The following is a 12831-nucleotide window of genomic DNA, read 5'->3' as shown; positions in this document are numbered from 1 at the left end:
AAGACTTATGTGGCAACGCCATGACATCAGTGAACGCTTACAGAAAGATCGCATTCATGGGAAAAAATGACATAAAAAAATAATTAATTAATTAAATGCTTACAGCACCTGGTATTCCCAGGCGGTCTCCCATCCAAGTACTAACCAGGCCCGACCCTGCTTGGCTTCCGAGATCAGACGAGAGCGGGCGTGCTCAGGGTGGTGTGGCCGTAAGCGAGTGCGGACTTGATTCGAGAGACACTTCAAAACTAATGTGGCAACGCCATGCCATGGGAGAACGCTTACAGAAAGGATGCATTCATGGGAAAAAATGACATAAAAAAATTATTAATTAATTAAATGCTTACAGCACCTGGTATTCCCAGGCGGTCTCCCATTCAAGTACTAACCAGGCCCGACCCTGCTTGGCTTCCGAGATCAGACGAGAGCGGGCGTGCTCAGGGTGGTGTGGCCGTAAGCGAGTGCTGACTCGCTTCGATAGACACTTCAAGACTTATGTGGCAACGCCATGACATCAGTGAACGCTTACAGAAAGATTGCATTCATGGGAAAAAATGACATAAATAATTAATTAATTAAATGCTTACAGAACCTGGTATTCCCAGGCGGTCTCCCATCCAAGTACTAACCAGGCCCGACCCTGCTTGGCTTCCGAGATCAGACGAGAGCGGGCTTGCTCAGGGTGGTGTGGCCGTAAGCGAGTGCTGACTCGATTCGAGAGACACTTCAAAACTAATGTGGCAACGCCATGCCATGGGAGAATGCTTACAGAAAGGACGCATTCATGGGAAAAATGACATAAATAATAAATTAATTAAATGCTTATAGCACCAGGTATTCCCAGGCGGTCTCCCATCCAAGTACTAACCAGGCCCGACCCTGCTTGGCTTCCGAGATCAGACGAGAGCGGGCGTGCTCAGGGTGGTGTGGCCGTAAACGAGTGCTGACTCGATTCGAGAGACACTTCAAGGCTAATGTGGCAACGCAATGACATCGGTAAATGGTTACAGAAAGAACGCATTCATGGGAAAAAATGACATAAAAAACTAATTAATGAATTAAATGCTTACAGCACCTGGTATTCCCAGGCGGTCTCCCATCCAAGTACTAACCAGGCCCGACCCTGCTTGTCTTCCGAGATCAGACGAGAGCGGGCGTGCTCAGGGTGGTGTGGCCGTAAGCGAGTGCGGAATTGATTCGAGAGACACTTCAAAACTAATGTGGCAACGCCATGCCATGGGAGAACGCTTACAGAAAGGACGCATTCATGGGAAAAAATGACATAAAAAAATTATTAATTAATTAAATGCTTACATCACCTGGTATTCCCAGGCGGTCTCCCATCCAAGTACTAACCAGGCCCGACCCTGCTTGGCTTCCGAGATCAGACGAGAGCGGGCGTGCTCAGGGTGGTGTGGCCGTAAGCGAGTGCTGACTCGCTTCGATAGACACTTCAAGACTTATGTGGCAACGCCATGACATCAGTGAACGCTTACAGAAAGATCGCATTCATGGGAAAAAATGACATAAATAATTAATTAATTAAATGCTTACAGAACCTGGTATTCCCAGGCGGTCTCCCATCCAAGTACTAACCAGGCCCGACCCTGCTTGGCTTCCGAGATCAGACGAGAGCGGGCTTGCTCAGGGTGGTGTGGCCGTAAGCGAGTGCTGACTCGATTCGAGAGACACTTCAAAACTAATGTGGCAACGCCATGCCATGGGAGAATGCTTACAGAAAGGACGCATTCATGGGAAAAATGACATAAATAATTAATTAATTAATTAAATGCTTACAGCACCAGGTATTCCCAGGCGGTCTCCCATCCAAGTACTAACCAGGCCCGACCCTGCTTGGCTTCCGAGATCAGACGAGAGCGGGCGTGCTCAGGGTGGTGTGGCCGTAAACGAGTGCTGACTCGATTCGAGAGACACTTCAAGGCTAATGTGGCAACGCCATGCCATGGGAGAACGCTTACAGAAAGGACGCATTCATGGGAAAAAATGACATAAAAAAATTATTAATTAATTAAATGCTTACAGCACCTGGTATTCCCAGGCGGTCTCCCATCCAAGTACTAACCAGGCCCGACCCTGCTTGGCTTCCGAGATCAGACGAGAGCGGGCGTGCTCAGGGTGGTGTGGCCGTAAGCGAGTGCTGACTCGCTTCGATAGACACTTCAAGACTTATGTGGCAACGCCATGACATCAGTGAACGCTTACAGAAAGATCGCATTCATGGGAAAAAATGACATAAATAATTAATTAATTAAATGCTTACAGAACCTGGTTTTCCCAGGCGGTCTCCCATCCAAGTACTAACCAGGCCCGACCCTGCTTGGCTTCCGAGATCAGACGAGAGCGGGCTTGCTCAGGGTGGTGTGGCCGTAAGCGAGTGCTGACTCGATTCGAGAGACACTTCAAAACTAATGTGGCAACGCCATGCCATGGGAGAACGCTTACAGAAAGGACGCATTCATGGGAAAAATGACATAAATAATTAATTAATTAAATGCTTACAGCACCAGGTATTCCCAGGCGGTCTCCCATCCAAGTACTAACCAGGCCCGACCCTGCTTGGCTTCCGAGATCAGACGAGAGCGGGCGTGCTCAGGGTGGTGTGGCCGTAAGCGAGTGCGGACTTGATTCGAGAGACACTTCAAAACTAATGTGGCAACGCCATGCCATGGGAGAATGCTTACAGAAAGGACGCATTCATGGGAAAAATGACATAAATAATTAATTAATTAAATTCTTACAGCACCAGGTATTCCCAGGCGGTCTCCCATCCAAGTACTAACCAGGCCCGACCCTGCTTGGCTTCCGAGATCAGAAGAGAGCGGGCGTGCTCAGGGTGGTGTGGCCGTAAACGAGTGCTGACTCGATTCGAGAGACACTTCAAGGCTAATGTGGCAACGCAATGACATCGGTAAATGGTTACAGAAAGGACGCATTCATGGGAAAAAATGACATAAAAAAAATAATTAATTAATTAAATGCTTACAGCACCTGGTATTCCCAGGCGGTCTCCCATCCAAGTACTAACCAGGCCCGACCCTGCTTGGCTTCCGAGATCAGACGAGAGCGGGCGTGCTCAGGGTGGTGTGGCCGTAAGCGAGTGCTGACTCGCTTCGATAGACACTTCAAGACTTATGTGGCAACGCCATGACATCAGTGAACGCTTACAGAAAGATCGCATCATGGGAAAAAATGACATAAAAAAATAATTAATTAATTAAATGCTTACAGCACCTGGTATTCCCAGGCGGTCTCCCATCCAAGTACTAACCAGGCCCGACCCTGCTTGGCTTCCGAGATCAGACGAGAGCGGGCGTGCTCAGGGTGGTGTGGCCGTAAGCGAGTGCAGACTCGATTCGAGAGACACTTCAAAACTAATGTGGCAACGCCATGCCATGGGAGAACGCTTACAGAAAGGACGCATTCATGGGAAAATATGACATAAAAAAATTATTAATTAATTAAAGCTTACAGCACCTGGTATTCCCAGGCGGTCTCCCATCCAAGTACTAACCAGGCCCGACCCTGCTTGGCTTCCGAGATCAGACGAGAGCGGGCGTGCTCAGGGTGGTGTGGCCGTAAACGAGTGCGGACTTGATTCGAGAGACACTTCAAAACTAATGTGGCAACGCCATGCCATGGGAGATCGCTTACAGAAAGGACGCATTCATGGGAAAAAATGACATAAAAAAATTATTAATTAATTAAATGCTTACAGCACCTGGTATTCCCAGGCGGTCTCCCATCCAAGTACTAACCAGGCCCGACCCTGCTTGGCTTCCGAGATCAGACGAGAGCGGGCGTGCTCAGGGTGGTGTGGCCGTAAGCGAGTGCTGACTCGCTTCGATAGACACTTCAAGACTTATGTGGCAACACCATGACATCAGTGAACGCTTACAGAAAGATCGCATTCATGGGAAAAAATGACATAAATAATTAATTAATTAAATGCTTACAGAACCTGGTATTCCCAGGCGGTCTCCCATCCAAGTACTAACCAGGCCCGACCCTGCTTGGCTTCCGAGATCAGACGAGAGCGGGCTTGCTCAGGGTGGTGTGGCCGTAAGCGAGTGCTGACTCGATTCGAGAGACACTTCAAAACTAATGTGGCAACGCCATGCCATGGGAGAATGCTTACAGAAAGGACGCATTCATGGGAAAAATGACATAAATAATTAATTAATTAAATGCTTACAGCACCAGGTATTCCCAGGCGGTCTCCCATCCAAGTACTAACCAGGCCCGACCCTGCTTGGCTTCCGAGATCAGACGAGAGCGGGCGTGCTCAGGGTGGTGTGGCCGTAAACGAGTGCTGACTCGATTCGAGAGACACTTCAAGGCTAATGTGGCAACGCAATGACATCGGTAAATGGTTACAGAAAGGACGCATTCATGGGAAAAAATTACATAAAAAAATAATTAATTAATTAAATGCTTACAGCACCTGGTATTCCCAGGCGGTCTCCCATCCAAGTACTAACCAGGCCCGACCCTGCTTGGCTTCCGAGATCAGACGAGAGCGGGCGTGCTCAGGGTGGTGTGGCCGTAAACGAGTGCTGACTCGCTTCGATAGACACTTCAAGACTTATGTGGCAACGCCATGACATCAGTGAACGCTTACAGAAAGATCGCATTCATGGGAAAAAATGACATAAAAAAATAATTAATTAATTAAATGCTTACAGCACCTGGTATTCCCAGGCGGTCTCCCATCCAAGTACTAACCAGGCCCGACCCTGCTTGGCTTCCGAGATCAGACGAGAGCGGGCGTGCTCAGGGTGGTGTGGCCGTAAGCGAGTGCGGACTTGATTCGAGAGACACTTCAAAACTAATGTGGCAACGCCATGCCATGGGAGAACACTTACAGAAAGGATGCATTCATGGGAAAAAATGACATAAAAAAATTATTAATTAATTAAATGCTTACATCACCTGGTATTCCCAGGCGGTCTCCCATCCAAGTACTAACCAGGCCCGACCCTGCTTGGCTTCCGAGATCAGACGAGAGCGGGCGTGCTCAGGGTGGTGTGGCCGTAAGCGAGTGCTGACTCGCTTCGATAGACACTTCAAGACTTATGTGGCAACGCCATGACATCAGTGAACGCTTACAGAAAGATCGCATTCATGGGAAAAAATGACATAAATAATTAATTAATTAAATGCTTACAGAACCTGGTATTCCCAGGCGGTCTCCCATCCAAGTACTAACCAGGCCCGACCCTGCTTGGCTTCCGAGATCAGACGAGAGCGGGCTTGCTCAGGGTGGTGTGGCCGTAAGCGAGTGCTGACTCGATTCGAGAGACACTTCAAAACTAATGTGGCAACGCCATGCCATGGGAGAATGCTTACAGAAAGGACGCATTCATGGGAAAAATGACATAAATAATTAATTAATTAAATGCTTACAGCACCAGGTATTCCCAGGCGGTCTCCCATCCAAGTACTAACCAGGCCCGACCCTGCTTGGCTTCCGAGATCAGACGAGAGCGGGCGTGCTCAGGGTGGTGTGGCCGTAAACGAGTGCTGACTCGATTCGAGAGACACTTCAAAACTAATGTGGCAACGCCATGCCATGGGAGAACGCTTACAGAAAGGACGCATTCATGGGAAAAATGACATAAATAATTAATTAATTAAATGCTTACAGCACCAGGTATTCCCAGGCGGTCTCCCATCCAAGTACTAACCAGGCCCGACCCTGCTTGGCTTCCGAGATCAGACGAGAGCGGGCGTGCTCAGGGTGGTGTGGCCGTAAGCGAGTGCGGACTTGATTCGAGAGACACTTCAAAACTAATGTGGCAACGCCATGCCATGGGAGAATGCTTACAGAAAGGACGCATTCATGGGAAAAATGACATAAATAATTCATTAATTAAATTCTTACAGCACCAGGTATTCCCAGGCGGTCTCCCATCCAAGTACTAACCAGGCCCGACCCTGCTTGGCTTCCGAGATCAGAAGAGAGCGGGCGTGCTCAGGGTGGTGTGGCCGTAAACGAGTGCTGACTCGATTCGAGAGACACTTCAAGGCTAATGTGGCAACGCAATGACATCGGTAAATGGTTACAGAAAGGACGCATTCATGGGAAAAAATGACATAAAAAAAAATAATTAATTAATTAAATGCTTACAGCACCTGGTATTCCCAGGCGGTCTCCCATCCAAGTACTAACCAGGCCCGACCCTGCTTGGCTTCCGAGATCAGACGAGAGCGGGCGTGCTCAGGGTGGTGTGGCCGTAAGCGAGTGCTGACTCGCTTCGATAGACACTTCAAGACTTATGTGGCAACGCCATGACATCAGTGAACGCTTACAGAAAGATCGCATCATGGGAAAAAATGACATAAAAAAATAATTAATTAATTAAATGCTTACAGCACCTGGTATTCCCAGGCGGTCTCCCATCCAAGTACTAACCAGGCCCGACCCTGCTTGGCTTCCGAGATCAGACGAGAGCGGGCGTGCTCAGGGTGGTGTGGCCGTAAGCGAGTGCAGACTCGATTCGAGAGACACTTCAAAACTAATGTGGCAACGCCATGCCATGGGAGAACGCTTACAGAAAGGACGCATTCATGGGAAAATATGACATAAAAAAATTATTAATTAATTAAAGCTTACAGCACCTGGTATTCCCAGGCGGTCTCCCATCCAAGTACTAACCAGGCCCGACCCTGCTTGGCTTCCGAGATCAGACGAGAGCGGGCGTGCTCAGGGTGGTGTGGCCGTAAACGAGTGCGGACTTGATTCGAGAGACACTTCAAAACTAATGTGGCAACGCCATGCCATGGGAGATCGCTTACAGAAAGGACGCATTCATGGGAAAAAATGACATAAAAAAATTATTAATTAATTAAATGCTTACAGCACCTGGTATTCCCAGGCGGTCTCCCATCCAAGTACTAACCAGGCCCGACCCTGCTTGGCTTCCGAGATCAGACGAGAGCGGGCGTGCTCAGGGTGGTGTGGCCGTAAGCGAGTGCTGACTCGCTTCGATAGACACTTCAAGACTTATGTGGCAACACCATGACATCAGTGAACGCTTACAGAAAGATCGCATTCATGGGAAAAAATGACATAAATAATTAATTAATTAAATGCTTACAGAACCTGGTATTCCCAGGCGGTCTCCCATCCAAGTACTAACCAGGCCCGACCCTGCTTGGCTTCCGAGATCAGACGAGAGCGGGCTTGCTCAGGGTGGTGTGGCCGTAAGCGAGTGCTGACTCGATTCGAGAGACACTTCAAAACTAATGTGGCAACGCCATGCCATGGGAGAATGCTTACAGAAAGGACGCATTCATGGGAAAAATGACATAAATAATTAATTAATTAAATGCTTACAGCACCAGGTATTCCCAGGCGGTCTCCCATCCAAGTACTAACCAGGCCCGACCCTGCTTGGCTTCCGAGATCAGACGAGAGCGGGCGTGCTCAGGGTGGTGTGGCCGTAAACGAGTGCTGACTCGATTCGAGAGACACTTCAAGGCTAATGTGGCAACGCAATGACATCGGTAAATGGTTACAGAAAGGACGCATTCATGGGAAAAAATTACATAAAAAAATAATTAATTAATTAAATGCTTACAGCACCTGGTATTCCCAGGCGGTCTCCCATCCAAGTACTAACCAGGCCCGACCCTGCTTGGCTTCCGAGATCAGACGAGAGCGGGCGTGCTCAGGGTGGTGTGGCCGTAAACGAGTGCTGACTCGCTTCGATAGACACTTCAAGACTTATGTGGCAACGCCATGACATCAGTGAACGCTTACAGAAAGATCGCATTCATGGGAAAAAATGACATAAAAAAATAATTAATTAATTAAATGCTTACAGCACCTGGTATTCCCAGGCGGTCTCCCATCCAAGTACTAACCAGGCCCGACCCTGCTTGGCTTCCGAGATCAGACGAGAGCGGGCGTGCTCAGGGTGGTGTGGCCGTAAGCGAGTGCGGACTTGATTCGAGAGACACTTCAAAACTAATGTGGCAACGCCATGCCATGGGAGAACACTTACAGAAAGGATGCATTCATGGGAAAAAATGACATAAAAAAATTATTAATTAATTAAATGCTTACATCACCTGGTATTCCCAGGCGGTCTCCCATCCAAGTACTAACCAGGCCCGACCCTGCTTGGCTTCCGAGATCAGACGAGAGCGGGCGTGCTCAGGGTGGTGTGGCCGTAAGCGAGTGCTGACTCGCTTCGATAGACACTTCAAGACTTATGTGGCAACGCCATGACATCAGTGAACGCTTACAGAAAGATCGCATTCATGGGAAAAAATGACATAAATAATTAATTAATTAAATGCTTACAGAACCTGGTATTCCCAGGCGGTCTCCCATCCAAGTACTAACCAGGCCCGACCCTGCTTGGCTTCCGAGATCAGACGAGAGCGGGCTTGCTCAGGGTGGTGTGGCCGTAAGCGAGTGCTGACTCGATTCGAGAGACACTTCAAAACTAATGTGGCAACGCCATGCCATGGGAGAATGCTTACAGAAAGGACGCATTCATGGGAAAAATGACATAAATAATTAATTAATTAAATGCTTACAGCACCAGGTATTCCCAGGCGGTCTCCCATCCAAGTACTAACCAGGCCCGACCCTGCTTGGCTTCCGAGATCAGACGAGAGCGGGCGTGCTCAGGGTGGTGTGGCCGTAAACGAGTGCTGACTCGATTCGAGAGACACTTCAAGGCTAATGTGGCAACGCAATGACATCGGTAAATGGTTACAGAAAGGACGCATTCATGGGAAAAAATGACATAAAAAAATAATTAATTAATTAAATGCTTACAGCACCTGGTATTCCCAGGCGGTCTCCCATCCAAGTACTAACCAGGCCCGACCCTGCTTGGCTTCCGAGATCAGACGAGAGCGGGCGTGCTCAGGGTGGTGTGGCCGTAAGCGAGTGCTGACTTGCTTCGATAGACACTTCAAGACTTATGTGGCAACGCCATGACATCAGTAAACGCTTACAGAAAGATCGCATTCATGGGAAAAAAATGACATAAAAAAATTATTAATTAATTAAATGCTTACAGCACCTGGTATTCCCAGGCGGTCTCCCATCCAAGTACTAACCAGGCCCGACCCTGCTTGGCTTCCGAGATCAGACGAGAGCGGGCGTGCTCAGGGTGGTGTGGCCGTAAGCGAGTGCTGACTCGCTTCGATAGACACTTCAAGACTTATGTGGCAACGCCATGACATCAGTGAACGCTTACAGAAAGATCGCATTCATGGGAAAAAATGACATAAATAATTAATTAATTAAATGCTTACAGAACCTGGTATTCCCAGGCGGTCTCCCATCCAAGTACTAACCAGGCCCGACCCTGCTTGGCTTCCGAGATCAGACGAGAGCGGGCTTGCTCAGGGTGGTGTGGCCGTAAGCGAATGCTGACTCGATTCGAGAGACACTTCAAAACTAATGTGGCAACGCCATGCCATGGGAGAATGCTTACAGAAAGGACGCATTCATGGGAAAAATGACATAAATAATTAATTAATTAAATGCTTACAGCACCAGGTATTCCCAGGCGGTCTCCCATCCAAGTACTAACCAGGCCCGACCCTGCTTGGCTTCCGAGATCAGACGAGAGCGGGCGTGCTCAGGGTGGTGTGGCCGTAAGCGAGTGCTGACTCGCTTCGATAGACACTTCAAGACTTATGTGGCAACGCCATGACATCAGTGAACGCTTACAGAAAGATCGCATTCATGGGAAAAAATGACATAAAAAAATAATTAATTAATTAAATGCTTACAGCACCGGGTATTCCCAGGCGGTCTCCCATCCAAGTACTAACCAGGCCCGACCCTGCTTGGCTTCCGAGATCAGACGAGAGCGGGCGTGCTCAGGGTGGTGTGGCCGTAAGCGAGTGCGGACTTGATTCGAGAGACACTTCAAAACTAATGTGGCAACGCCATGCCATGGGAGAACGCTTACAGAAAGGACGCATTCATGGGAAAAAATGACATAAAAAAATTATTAATTAATTAAATGCTTACAGCACCTGGTATTCCCAGGCGGTCTCCCATCCAAGTACTAACCAGGCCCGACCCTGCTTGGCTTCCGAGATCAGACGAGAGCGGGCGTGCTCAGGGTGGTGTGGCCGTAAGCGAGTGCGGACTCAATTCGAGAGACACTTCAAAACTAATGTGGCAACGCCATGCCATGGGAGAACGCTTACAGAAAGGACGCATTCATGGGAAAAATGACATAAATAATTAATTAATTAAATGCTTACAGCACCAGGTATTCCCAGGCGGTCTCCCATCCAAGTACTAACCAGGCCCGACCCTGCTTGGCTTCCGAGATCAGACGAGAGCGGGCGTGCTCAGGGTGGTGTGGCCGTAAGCGAGTGCGGACTTGATTCGAGAGACACTTCAAAACTAATGTGGCAACGCAATGACATCGGTAAATGCTTACAGAAAGGACGCATTTATGGGAAAAAATGACATAAATAAATATTTAATTAATTAAATGCTTACAGATCCAGGTATTCCCAGGCGGTCTCCCATCCAAGTACTAACCAGGCCCGACCCTGCTTGGCTTCCGAGATCAGACGAGAGCGGCGTGCTCAGGGTGGTGTGGCCATAAGCGAGTGCCGACTCGATCCGATAGACACTTCAAAACTTATGTGGCAACGCCATGACATCAGTGAACGCTTACAGAAAGAACGCATTCATGGGAAAAAATGACATAAATAATTAATTAATTAAATGCTTACTGCACCAGGTATTCCCAGGCGGTCTCCCATCCAAGTACTAACCAGGCCCGACCCTGCTTGGCTTCCGAGATCAGACGAGAGCGGGCGTGCTCAGGGTGGTGTGGCCGTAAGCGAGTGCGGACTTGATTCGAGAGACACTTCAAAACTAATGTGGCAACGCCATGCCATGGGAGAACGCTTACAGAAAGGACGCATTCATGGGAAAAAATGACATAAAAAAATTATTAATTAATTAAATGCTTACAGCACCTGGTATTCCCAGGCGGTCTCCCATCCAAGTACTAACCAGGCCCGACCCTGCTTGGCTTCCGAGATCAGACGAGAGCGGGCGTGCTCAGGGTGGTGTGGCCGTAAGCGAGTGCGGACTCAATTCGAGAGACACTTCAAAACTAATGTGGCAACGCCATGCCATGGGAGAACGCTTACAGAAAGGACGCATTCATGGGAAAAATGACATAAATAATTAATTAATTAAATGCTTACAGCACCAGGTATTCCCAGGCGGTCTCCCATCCAAGTACTAACCAGGCCCGACCCTGCTTGGCTTCCGAGATCAGACGAGAGCGGGCGTGCTCAGGGTGGTGTGGCCGTAAGCGAGTGCGGACTTGATTCGAGAGACACTTCAAAACTAATGTGGCAACGCAATGACATCGGTAAATGCTTACAGAAAGGACGCATTTATGGGAAAAAATGACATAAATAAATATTTAATTAATTAAATGCTTACAGATCCAGGTATTCCCAGGCGGTCTCCCATCCAAGTACTAACCAGGCCCGACCCTGCTTGGCTTCCGAGATCATACGAGAGCGGCGTGCTCAGGGTGGTGTGGCCATAAGCGAGTGCCGACTCGATCCGATAGACACTTCAAAACTTATGTGGCAACGCCATGACATCAGTGAACGCTTACAGAAAGAACGCATTCATGGGAAAAAATGACATAAATAATTAATTAATTAAATGCTTACTGCACCAGGTATTCCCAGGCGGTCTCCCATCCAAGTACTAACCAGGCCCGACCCTGCTTGGCTTCCGAGATCAGACGAGAGCGGGCGTGCTCAGGGTGGTGTGGCCGTAAGCGAGTGCGGACTTGATTCGAGAGACACTTCAAAACTTATGTGGCAACGCCATGACATCAGTGAACGCTTACAGAAAGAACGCATTCATGGGAAAAATGACATAAATAATTAATTAATTAAATGCTTACAGCACCAGGTATTCCAAGGCGGTCTCCCATCCAAGTACTATCCAGGCCCGACCCTGCTTGGCTTCCGAGATCAGACGAGAGCGGGCGTGCTCAGGGTGGTGTGGCCGTAAGCGAGTGCAGACTCGCTTCGATAGACACTTCAAGACTTATGTGGCAACGCCATGACATCAGTGAACGCTTACAGAAAGATCGCATTCATGGGAAAAAATGACATAAATAATTAATTAATTAAATGCTTACAGAACCTGGTATTCCCAGGCGGTCTCCCATCCAAGTACTAACCAGGCCCGACCCTGCTTGGCTTCCGAGATCAGACGAGAGCGGGCTTGCTCAGGGTGGTGTGGCCGTAAGCGAATGCTGACTCGATTCGAGAGACACTTCAAAACTAATGTGGCAACGCCATGCCATGGGAGAATGCTTACAGAAAGGACGCATTCATGGGAAAAATGACATAAATAATTAATTAATTAAATGCTTACAGCACCAGGTATTCCCAGGCGGTCTCCCATCCAAGTACTAACCAGGCCCGACCCTGCTTGGCTTCCGAGATCAGACGAGAGCGGGCGTGCTCAGGGTGGTGTGGCCGTAAGCGAGTGCTGACTCGCTTCGATAGACACTTCAAGACTTATGTGGCAACGCCATGACATCAGTGAACGCTTACAGAAAGATCGCATTCATGGGAAAAAATGACATAAAAAAATAATTAATTAATTAAATGCTTACAGCACCTGGTATTCCCAGGCGGTCTCCCATCCAAGTACTAACCAGGCCCGACCCTGCTTGGCTTCCGAGATCAGACGAGAGCGGGCGTGCTCAGGGTGGTGTGGCCGTAAGCGAGTGCGGACTTGATTCGAGAGACACTTCAAAACTAATGTGGCAA

The 12831-nt window shown here is 48.6% G+C and overlaps 40 non-coding genes and 13 pseudogenes across 40 annotated transcripts; all 53 read right to left on the bottom strand.

Annotated features, from left to right (window-relative positions):
- Positions 1 to 96: 96 nt before the first annotated feature.
- LOC135742837 (5S ribosomal RNA) lies at positions 97 to 215 on the bottom strand. The gene has a single exon (XR_010530241.1). It is a non-coding gene; the product is annotated as a 5S ribosomal RNA (ribosomal RNA).
- A 125-nt stretch (positions 216 to 340) lies between these two features.
- LOC135741772 (5S ribosomal RNA) lies at positions 341 to 459 on the bottom strand. The gene has a single exon (XR_010529617.1). It is a non-coding gene; the product is annotated as a 5S ribosomal RNA (ribosomal RNA).
- Positions 460 to 580: 121 nt separating this feature from the next.
- On the bottom strand, positions 581 to 699 carry LOC135742390 (5S ribosomal RNA; annotated as a pseudogene).
- Positions 700 to 819: 120 nt separating this feature from the next.
- Positions 820 to 938, bottom strand: LOC135742125 (5S ribosomal RNA). Its single transcript, XR_010529954.1, has one exon. It is a non-coding gene; the product is annotated as a 5S ribosomal RNA (ribosomal RNA).
- Positions 939 to 1063: 125 nt separating this feature from the next.
- Positions 1064 to 1182, bottom strand: LOC135742989 (5S ribosomal RNA). The gene has a single exon (XR_010530391.1). It is a non-coding gene; the product is annotated as a 5S ribosomal RNA (ribosomal RNA).
- Positions 1183 to 1307: 125 nt separating this feature from the next.
- Positions 1308 to 1426, bottom strand: LOC135741987 (5S ribosomal RNA). The gene has a single exon (XR_010529821.1). It is a non-coding gene; the product is annotated as a 5S ribosomal RNA (ribosomal RNA).
- Positions 1427 to 1547: 121 nt separating this feature from the next.
- LOC135742391 (5S ribosomal RNA) lies at positions 1548 to 1666 on the bottom strand (annotated as a pseudogene).
- A 124-nt stretch (positions 1667 to 1790) lies between these two features.
- On the bottom strand, positions 1791 to 1909 carry LOC135741741 (5S ribosomal RNA). Its single transcript, XR_010529586.1, has one exon. It is a non-coding gene; the product is annotated as a 5S ribosomal RNA (ribosomal RNA).
- A 125-nt stretch (positions 1910 to 2034) lies between these two features.
- LOC135742838 (5S ribosomal RNA) lies at positions 2035 to 2153 on the bottom strand. The gene has a single exon (XR_010530242.1). It is a non-coding gene; the product is annotated as a 5S ribosomal RNA (ribosomal RNA).
- Positions 2154 to 2274: 121 nt separating this feature from the next.
- LOC135742411 (5S ribosomal RNA) lies at positions 2275 to 2393 on the bottom strand (annotated as a pseudogene).
- Positions 2394 to 2513: 120 nt separating this feature from the next.
- On the bottom strand, positions 2514 to 2632 carry LOC135742934 (5S ribosomal RNA). Its single transcript, XR_010530335.1, has one exon. It is a non-coding gene; the product is annotated as a 5S ribosomal RNA (ribosomal RNA).
- A 120-nt stretch (positions 2633 to 2752) lies between these two features.
- On the bottom strand, positions 2753 to 2871 carry LOC135742213 (5S ribosomal RNA; annotated as a pseudogene).
- Positions 2872 to 2997: 126 nt separating this feature from the next.
- Positions 2998 to 3116, bottom strand: LOC135742839 (5S ribosomal RNA). Its single transcript, XR_010530243.1, has one exon. It is a non-coding gene; the product is annotated as a 5S ribosomal RNA (ribosomal RNA).
- Positions 3117 to 3240: 124 nt separating this feature from the next.
- On the bottom strand, positions 3241 to 3359 carry LOC135742841 (5S ribosomal RNA). The gene has a single exon (XR_010530245.1). It is a non-coding gene; the product is annotated as a 5S ribosomal RNA (ribosomal RNA).
- Positions 3360 to 3483: 124 nt separating this feature from the next.
- LOC135742983 (5S ribosomal RNA) lies at positions 3484 to 3602 on the bottom strand. The gene has a single exon (XR_010530385.1). It is a non-coding gene; the product is annotated as a 5S ribosomal RNA (ribosomal RNA).
- Positions 3603 to 3727: 125 nt separating this feature from the next.
- LOC135742842 (5S ribosomal RNA) lies at positions 3728 to 3846 on the bottom strand. Its single transcript, XR_010530246.1, has one exon. It is a non-coding gene; the product is annotated as a 5S ribosomal RNA (ribosomal RNA).
- Positions 3847 to 3967: 121 nt separating this feature from the next.
- On the bottom strand, positions 3968 to 4086 carry LOC135742392 (5S ribosomal RNA; annotated as a pseudogene).
- Positions 4087 to 4206: 120 nt separating this feature from the next.
- LOC135741742 (5S ribosomal RNA) lies at positions 4207 to 4325 on the bottom strand. The gene has a single exon (XR_010529587.1). It is a non-coding gene; the product is annotated as a 5S ribosomal RNA (ribosomal RNA).
- A 125-nt stretch (positions 4326 to 4450) lies between these two features.
- On the bottom strand, positions 4451 to 4569 carry LOC135743028 (5S ribosomal RNA). Its single transcript, XR_010530428.1, has one exon. It is a non-coding gene; the product is annotated as a 5S ribosomal RNA (ribosomal RNA).
- Positions 4570 to 4694: 125 nt separating this feature from the next.
- On the bottom strand, positions 4695 to 4813 carry LOC135742843 (5S ribosomal RNA). Its single transcript, XR_010530247.1, has one exon. It is a non-coding gene; the product is annotated as a 5S ribosomal RNA (ribosomal RNA).
- Positions 4814 to 4938: 125 nt separating this feature from the next.
- On the bottom strand, positions 4939 to 5057 carry LOC135741988 (5S ribosomal RNA). Its single transcript, XR_010529822.1, has one exon. It is a non-coding gene; the product is annotated as a 5S ribosomal RNA (ribosomal RNA).
- A 121-nt stretch (positions 5058 to 5178) lies between these two features.
- On the bottom strand, positions 5179 to 5297 carry LOC135742393 (5S ribosomal RNA; annotated as a pseudogene).
- A 120-nt stretch (positions 5298 to 5417) lies between these two features.
- Positions 5418 to 5536, bottom strand: LOC135741743 (5S ribosomal RNA). The gene has a single exon (XR_010529588.1). It is a non-coding gene; the product is annotated as a 5S ribosomal RNA (ribosomal RNA).
- Positions 5537 to 5656: 120 nt separating this feature from the next.
- Positions 5657 to 5775, bottom strand: LOC135742935 (5S ribosomal RNA). The gene has a single exon (XR_010530336.1). It is a non-coding gene; the product is annotated as a 5S ribosomal RNA (ribosomal RNA).
- A 120-nt stretch (positions 5776 to 5895) lies between these two features.
- Positions 5896 to 6014, bottom strand: LOC135742214 (5S ribosomal RNA; annotated as a pseudogene).
- A 127-nt stretch (positions 6015 to 6141) lies between these two features.
- Positions 6142 to 6260, bottom strand: LOC135742844 (5S ribosomal RNA). Its single transcript, XR_010530248.1, has one exon. It is a non-coding gene; the product is annotated as a 5S ribosomal RNA (ribosomal RNA).
- A 124-nt stretch (positions 6261 to 6384) lies between these two features.
- LOC135742845 (5S ribosomal RNA) lies at positions 6385 to 6503 on the bottom strand. Its single transcript, XR_010530249.1, has one exon. It is a non-coding gene; the product is annotated as a 5S ribosomal RNA (ribosomal RNA).
- A 124-nt stretch (positions 6504 to 6627) lies between these two features.
- LOC135742984 (5S ribosomal RNA) lies at positions 6628 to 6746 on the bottom strand. Its single transcript, XR_010530386.1, has one exon. It is a non-coding gene; the product is annotated as a 5S ribosomal RNA (ribosomal RNA).
- A 125-nt stretch (positions 6747 to 6871) lies between these two features.
- LOC135742846 (5S ribosomal RNA) lies at positions 6872 to 6990 on the bottom strand. The gene has a single exon (XR_010530250.1). It is a non-coding gene; the product is annotated as a 5S ribosomal RNA (ribosomal RNA).
- A 121-nt stretch (positions 6991 to 7111) lies between these two features.
- On the bottom strand, positions 7112 to 7230 carry LOC135742394 (5S ribosomal RNA; annotated as a pseudogene).
- Positions 7231 to 7350: 120 nt separating this feature from the next.
- On the bottom strand, positions 7351 to 7469 carry LOC135741744 (5S ribosomal RNA). Its single transcript, XR_010529589.1, has one exon. It is a non-coding gene; the product is annotated as a 5S ribosomal RNA (ribosomal RNA).
- A 125-nt stretch (positions 7470 to 7594) lies between these two features.
- Positions 7595 to 7713, bottom strand: LOC135743029 (5S ribosomal RNA). Its single transcript, XR_010530429.1, has one exon. It is a non-coding gene; the product is annotated as a 5S ribosomal RNA (ribosomal RNA).
- Positions 7714 to 7838: 125 nt separating this feature from the next.
- LOC135742847 (5S ribosomal RNA) lies at positions 7839 to 7957 on the bottom strand. The gene has a single exon (XR_010530251.1). It is a non-coding gene; the product is annotated as a 5S ribosomal RNA (ribosomal RNA).
- A 125-nt stretch (positions 7958 to 8082) lies between these two features.
- On the bottom strand, positions 8083 to 8201 carry LOC135741990 (5S ribosomal RNA). Its single transcript, XR_010529824.1, has one exon. It is a non-coding gene; the product is annotated as a 5S ribosomal RNA (ribosomal RNA).
- Positions 8202 to 8322: 121 nt separating this feature from the next.
- On the bottom strand, positions 8323 to 8441 carry LOC135742396 (5S ribosomal RNA; annotated as a pseudogene).
- A 120-nt stretch (positions 8442 to 8561) lies between these two features.
- LOC135741746 (5S ribosomal RNA) lies at positions 8562 to 8680 on the bottom strand. The gene has a single exon (XR_010529591.1). It is a non-coding gene; the product is annotated as a 5S ribosomal RNA (ribosomal RNA).
- Positions 8681 to 8805: 125 nt separating this feature from the next.
- On the bottom strand, positions 8806 to 8924 carry LOC135742848 (5S ribosomal RNA). Its single transcript, XR_010530252.1, has one exon. It is a non-coding gene; the product is annotated as a 5S ribosomal RNA (ribosomal RNA).
- A 126-nt stretch (positions 8925 to 9050) lies between these two features.
- LOC135742849 (5S ribosomal RNA) lies at positions 9051 to 9169 on the bottom strand. Its single transcript, XR_010530253.1, has one exon. It is a non-coding gene; the product is annotated as a 5S ribosomal RNA (ribosomal RNA).
- A 121-nt stretch (positions 9170 to 9290) lies between these two features.
- Positions 9291 to 9409, bottom strand: LOC135742397 (5S ribosomal RNA; annotated as a pseudogene).
- Positions 9410 to 9529: 120 nt separating this feature from the next.
- LOC135742936 (5S ribosomal RNA) lies at positions 9530 to 9648 on the bottom strand. Its single transcript, XR_010530337.1, has one exon. It is a non-coding gene; the product is annotated as a 5S ribosomal RNA (ribosomal RNA).
- Positions 9649 to 9773: 125 nt separating this feature from the next.
- On the bottom strand, positions 9774 to 9892 carry LOC135742991 (5S ribosomal RNA). The gene has a single exon (XR_010530393.1). It is a non-coding gene; the product is annotated as a 5S ribosomal RNA (ribosomal RNA).
- Positions 9893 to 10017: 125 nt separating this feature from the next.
- On the bottom strand, positions 10018 to 10136 carry LOC135742850 (5S ribosomal RNA). The gene has a single exon (XR_010530254.1). It is a non-coding gene; the product is annotated as a 5S ribosomal RNA (ribosomal RNA).
- Positions 10137 to 10256: 120 nt separating this feature from the next.
- LOC135742937 (5S ribosomal RNA) lies at positions 10257 to 10375 on the bottom strand. The gene has a single exon (XR_010530338.1). It is a non-coding gene; the product is annotated as a 5S ribosomal RNA (ribosomal RNA).
- A 125-nt stretch (positions 10376 to 10500) lies between these two features.
- Positions 10501 to 10618, bottom strand: LOC135742580 (5S ribosomal RNA; annotated as a pseudogene).
- Positions 10619 to 10739: 121 nt separating this feature from the next.
- LOC135741966 (5S ribosomal RNA) lies at positions 10740 to 10858 on the bottom strand. Its single transcript, XR_010529802.1, has one exon. It is a non-coding gene; the product is annotated as a 5S ribosomal RNA (ribosomal RNA).
- A 125-nt stretch (positions 10859 to 10983) lies between these two features.
- On the bottom strand, positions 10984 to 11102 carry LOC135742852 (5S ribosomal RNA). The gene has a single exon (XR_010530256.1). It is a non-coding gene; the product is annotated as a 5S ribosomal RNA (ribosomal RNA).
- Positions 11103 to 11222: 120 nt separating this feature from the next.
- On the bottom strand, positions 11223 to 11341 carry LOC135742938 (5S ribosomal RNA). Its single transcript, XR_010530339.1, has one exon. It is a non-coding gene; the product is annotated as a 5S ribosomal RNA (ribosomal RNA).
- Positions 11342 to 11466: 125 nt separating this feature from the next.
- On the bottom strand, positions 11467 to 11584 carry LOC135742602 (5S ribosomal RNA; annotated as a pseudogene).
- A 121-nt stretch (positions 11585 to 11705) lies between these two features.
- On the bottom strand, positions 11706 to 11824 carry LOC135741967 (5S ribosomal RNA). Its single transcript, XR_010529803.1, has one exon. It is a non-coding gene; the product is annotated as a 5S ribosomal RNA (ribosomal RNA).
- Positions 11825 to 11944: 120 nt separating this feature from the next.
- Positions 11945 to 12063, bottom strand: LOC135741884 (5S ribosomal RNA). The gene has a single exon (XR_010529724.1). It is a non-coding gene; the product is annotated as a 5S ribosomal RNA (ribosomal RNA).
- Positions 12064 to 12184: 121 nt separating this feature from the next.
- LOC135742398 (5S ribosomal RNA) lies at positions 12185 to 12303 on the bottom strand (annotated as a pseudogene).
- A 120-nt stretch (positions 12304 to 12423) lies between these two features.
- LOC135742939 (5S ribosomal RNA) lies at positions 12424 to 12542 on the bottom strand. The gene has a single exon (XR_010530340.1). It is a non-coding gene; the product is annotated as a 5S ribosomal RNA (ribosomal RNA).
- A 125-nt stretch (positions 12543 to 12667) lies between these two features.
- LOC135742853 (5S ribosomal RNA) lies at positions 12668 to 12786 on the bottom strand. The gene has a single exon (XR_010530257.1). It is a non-coding gene; the product is annotated as a 5S ribosomal RNA (ribosomal RNA).
- Between the last annotated feature and the right edge of the window lie 45 nt (positions 12787 to 12831).

The sequence above is a fragment of the Paramisgurnus dabryanus genome, chromosome 13 (genome assembly GCF_030506205.2).
Source record: "Paramisgurnus dabryanus chromosome 13, PD_genome_1.1, whole genome shotgun sequence".
Taxonomy (NCBI): Eukaryota; Metazoa; Chordata; class Actinopteri; order Cypriniformes; family Cobitidae; genus Paramisgurnus; species Paramisgurnus dabryanus.
This window is presented reverse-complemented; position numbering and strand designations above follow the sequence as displayed.